Source organism: Corythoichthys intestinalis, chromosome 11, assembly GCF_030265065.1.
Source record: "Corythoichthys intestinalis isolate RoL2023-P3 chromosome 11, ASM3026506v1, whole genome shotgun sequence".
NCBI classification, from domain to species: domain Eukaryota; kingdom Metazoa; phylum Chordata; class Actinopteri; order Syngnathiformes; family Syngnathidae; genus Corythoichthys; species Corythoichthys intestinalis.
In genome coordinates, this window is record NC_080405.1 from 33301516 (window position 1) to 33306636 (window position 5121).

Sequence of the window (5121 nt, forward strand, 5' to 3'; positions counted from 1 at the left end):
CGCAACTCTCCAATGCCTTCCTTCTAGCAGGGTCAGATGATTAGGCATGTTTTTTTCCTCTCATCTCTTTGATACCCAGTTTGTCCTGTAAACACAAAGACCTGTCTTTGATATGTGAAAGGACAAGTCTGTATTAATAACTAATAAACAGACCAGGAATAATTACGTCCTAAAAACCTGCAGGTAGGTGCATGATAAAAGTGTGCACAGTTCTTTGCCTGCTATTGATAATGCTGTGCCATGACTGATATGCGGTGTGTTATGTGGGTTTTTTACAGTGCATGTTACTCAAAAGATCACAAATGAATACAATTCATAAACAGTTGGTGTTCATTAAAACTACCCATTAGTCATTCATTCATTCATTTTACAAACCGCTTTTCCTCACACTTGGGAATTGCTGCAGCCTCTACCAGTTGACTTTGGGCAAGAGCCAGGGTACACCATGAACTAGTTGCCAGCCAATAGCAGACACATTTAGACTAAATTGTACCAAATCAAAGGCCATGGAAAGGTTATTATTTGTTTAAATGTTTGTCTTTTTAAGATGCTGTTAATGCTGTTGGTCAGGTTTTGTGTAATTTAAGTAAGAACTTCAGATGAAGGGTTTTTTTTTGTTGTTATTTTTTTTTCTATTAATTCTTTAATCAATGTTTGCTCATGACTCAAAAAACAAACAAAAGAACTTTTATTTTCTAAGTACAACAGGCATGCGTGAATGATTGTGCAAGGGACTTTGATTGCTTGAAATGATATCCTTTGTGTAAGAGCCTAAGAGGCTTAGCTGCTCCCTTTCACCATAACTACAAAGACTACAAGACAAGACTATTAAAACCATTTTAATAGCTTTCTTGGAGTGAGTGTCTTCTCTAATTGTATATGGCGGAAAACACAGACGACTGAAAAAGCAGTTTCTGCTCTTGCACTCCTCTTTAAAATAAACTGCTGTATTTTAAGCAGAAAGTTGTTGTGTTTGATAGAACAATATGTCTAAATGCTGCCATAGCAGATTTATGTCAAGCCCCCGAACTATTTAATTTGTCCCTTTTACCCTAGAACCACCCATTTACAGACGTCGCGCAGACGCTTTTGTTTCAACCCAGCCATAAAAAGAAGGTAAGTAATTATATTTATTAATCAAAATGTCATTTTTATCATAGAATCATTAATAATAATAATAAGAAGAAGAAGAAGAATACATTTTATTTATAGAGCGCTTTTACCGGTGCTCAAAGGCGCTTTACAGTTGAGGATAAATAAATAAATAAAGCTCACACAACGTGGGCAGTACAAAACAAGAAAAAGAATTACAAATTAAAAGCCAGTTTAAAAAGGTGAGTTTTTAACAATTTTTTAAATGTGGGAAGATCAGAACAGGTGCGGAGGGTTTTAGGGAGTGCGTTCCAAAGTGAGGGGGCAGCAACGGAGAAGGCTCTGTCCCCCCAAGTACGATCTGTTATTTGTGGGGGCAGTGCGAGAATGTTTCCATTAGATGAGCGGAGGTGACGGGAGGGGGTGTGGGGACAGAGAAGGTCCGTGAGGTAAGGAGGAGCCAAGTTATTGAGTGCTTTTGTATGTGAGAAGGATGATTTTTAAATGTATCTTGTGTGAGTTTGTGAAGGACGGGGGTAATGTGATTCCTGTAGGGGGTACGGGTGAGAAGGCGTGCACCAGAGTTCTGGATATACTGTAGTTTATTGAGGAGTTTGGCTGGAGATCCGAGAAGAATGCTGTTACAATAATCGAGTCTGGGGGAGGGGTGGAGGCGGGCTATGTTCTTGAGGTGGAAGAAGGCAATTAATTGATGTCAAATATTTCGTTAAAAAAAAAATGACTTTAAAAAATTATTCACTCGCATATTTTAAACTTTTAAACAAATTACATCACAATGAAAAAAATGGCGTCTGTAAAAAAGTCACGGATATCTACCTCATAACTACCGATTATTTGTATTTTTTTTTGTTACTGTCGCATTTTCCCCAATATGTTAGACAATAAATAATCAAACCAAAGAAAAATTAAAAAAAAAAAAAAAAAAAAAAAAGTTTAAAAGGGTAAATATTTATTTATTTATTTATTTATTTATTTATTTTCCCTTCAGGCATGACAAATCCAAAAAAACATACAGCATTTATATGTGTTTACAATTATTTCAACCCGAAAAGAAAAGGGCTGACGGGAGAAGCCGAAGCTTATTGAATATAAAAAGAACATCTCGACCACTCCTTGATGTCTGCCATTTATGCATCATGACCCTTGTTATATTACGATGTTTCACCCATAAAATCCCCCAAAAATCCGGCTGTGGCCATTCACATCTGTGTCTTGACACTCGATTATCAGTGTTGGGCACGTTACTTTAAAAAAGTAATTAGTTACATTACTCACTACTTCTTCCAAAAAGTAACTGAGTTAGTAACTGAATTACTCTATAGTAAAAGTAACTAGTTACCAGGGAAAGTAACTATTTTCGTTACTTTAAAAAGAACTTGTGGTACGTCAAAGAATTTGAAATTTTCTGAGCAGTATTCGAGTCAGTGGAATAGAGAAGAACAGACAGGTAGTTAACTTGTTAGGTGCTTCAGCAGATTTGAATTGCTTACCACAGATGTCGACAAAAGCTTTGCCCCGGGACATAAATTACACATTACATGCAGGTTCTTTCCTTTAATTTCGACAAACTTGAAATAGTGTCTATATTTCCACCTCTTAAAGGACAATTTTTCTTCTGAATGCTCTGCCATCCCGACCCTGTGCATCTGTTTTGCGTGTGTGTGTTTGCCGCACGCGCTGTTCCGGTTTGCTTGTGAAATCCCCGGCTCTGATTGGCTTACCACGACACATGACTCTAACCCTCATCCAATCACAATCACTTCCATCGCATCTCTCGAGGGGCTGCATTCAGGTAGGCTCGTTTCCCGACAATTCACGTCACCTTCAAAGCGTCTGCCGTCTTCAAGATGGAAGTAGAATTATTGCTGGCTGACAGTGGGAGATGGGAACGAGGCTAGCATTAGGTGTAGCAAACACAGAAACGTTACCAAACTTTGGAAAGCATTGTCTAATTGAATGAGCAGGGACAAACAGCTTGGAGTCAGAAGTACGTGCGCTATTCTCGAACCTGAACGCACCCCAAGTCTTGGATGACAAATCAACAGAGCAGAGAGTCGACTCGACACGGCTGGTAGTTTCTTCAATTTATTCAGAGTAAGTAACGCACCGATTTTGAGCGTCAGTAAGGGTAACGGCGTTGTAACGGCGGAAAAAGTAATTAGTTAGATTACCCCGTTACTGATAAATAACGCCGTTACGTAACGGCGTTATTTATAACGGCGTTACTCCCAACACTGTCGATTATACATGCTACATGGAGTTTTTGGAGCGAAACAAGGTAAGTACGCGATAAGATCTCGTTAAAATCATGGTGTCTTTAATTCTGCTATCGCGTGCTCTCGCCTCCAGTTAGGGTTTTGCTGTTTAAAAAACTTTTTTTTTTTTTTTTAAATGCCCTCCTGTTCAAAATTTTTCCTTCCCCCCTGAAAATAGAGATTTTAAGCTTTCCAATGACGTATCACACATGCATATAGAACAATTTTGAAATTTGGTCAAATTGGGGGTCTCAGAGCGAAACTTCATGTCACCTGAGTGTTTTCCGCCATAAACATAGACTGTATAGGTTTGTATATAAACGGATCAGTGGAGTGTCTGCAGTGATGCGGACTCTGTACCAATGTGGTGAAGAAGGAGCTTTTGGCTCAGCTATCGATTTACCAGTCGATCTACGTTCCTCGAGCTGCGGGTCATGACCGGTCGAGATGTTTAACCTTGCAGCTATCAAAGGAAAATGGCTCCAAAGCAACCTCCGCCTGCAAACCCAAGAAGAAAAAAAAAATGATGACGGTGCACGAGAAAGTTATTGGACTTAAAATTAAATTATTGGACATGCTTAAAGTTGGCCACAGCTATGTGTCTGTTGCACGGCACTACGGACTAAACGAATCAACCATTCGTTACATAAAACAAGAAGAGGCGAAAATCCGAAAGACCGCCTCAATGTTGTTTTCCAGGGACACTAAGCGAATCGTGACTCCTCGCAACAAGACGATTGTAAAAATGGAAAATGCACTAACAGTGTTGATATCGGACTGTCGGGAAAAGATGGTGAGTCTCAATACAAACATGATCGGGGCAAAAGCCAAAGTGCTGTACGATAGCCTCATTCCTGAAGGAGAGTTGAATGAAGGTTTACGCTTTACGTTGCATGGGGAGGCCTCCTCGGCGGACCATGACGCAGCTGTTCGTTACGTTGAGGACCACTTTACCAAAATAAGGGAAGAGGGTGGCTATCTCCCAGAGCAGGTGTTTTACATGGACAAGACTGGCCTTTTTTCTGAAGAGGATGTCATCCAGAAAAATAACGGTCACAACTCCCCTTCACGATGTTCCTTGTGCGCAGGACACCTCCTGCAGAAGCTTCTCAATAAATCATCTTTATCTTCATATCCATTGTTCTGGAGTTTTTTCTTCATTAATCAAATTTATCAAGATCATCAGTGTGGTGAGTACATTTTATTCATCTTATGCATGTTATTGTGTATTAATATTGCATTTGCGTTTCAAACTAGTGTACTGTATACACAAAAAATATATACAGTAAAGAATGTAATATACATAAAACAAAATTCTCCTGTATCCAAGCAGCTGAACAGGACAGATTTTAAAAAAAAAAAAAAAAAAAAAGGGGGGGGCAGTGTTGGTCGCTACTTCGCGGTTTTTCACTTATCGCGGTTGGTTCTGGTCCCCATTAACCGCGAAAAACGAGGGATCACTGTATTGCATTTCTGATGGGCTCGTCAACCACTATGATCATTTTAATTAACTTTTGTCATGTGATAGTCATTATTTAACAATCATCCTTTGTTTAAAACAACTACAACAACTTTAATTTCTGAGCAACTGGAGTTTTGAATGACAATCTCATGTGGTCAGGGACAACCTGAAACATAAAAGACACGAGTGACACACAGTGAAGGCGCACTTTGAGTGATGCTTTCACGTGATTGGCTGTGTGTTTGGCGCATATAAAGCTGCACATTGTGCTTCAGCAAGCCAGAGCGCAAA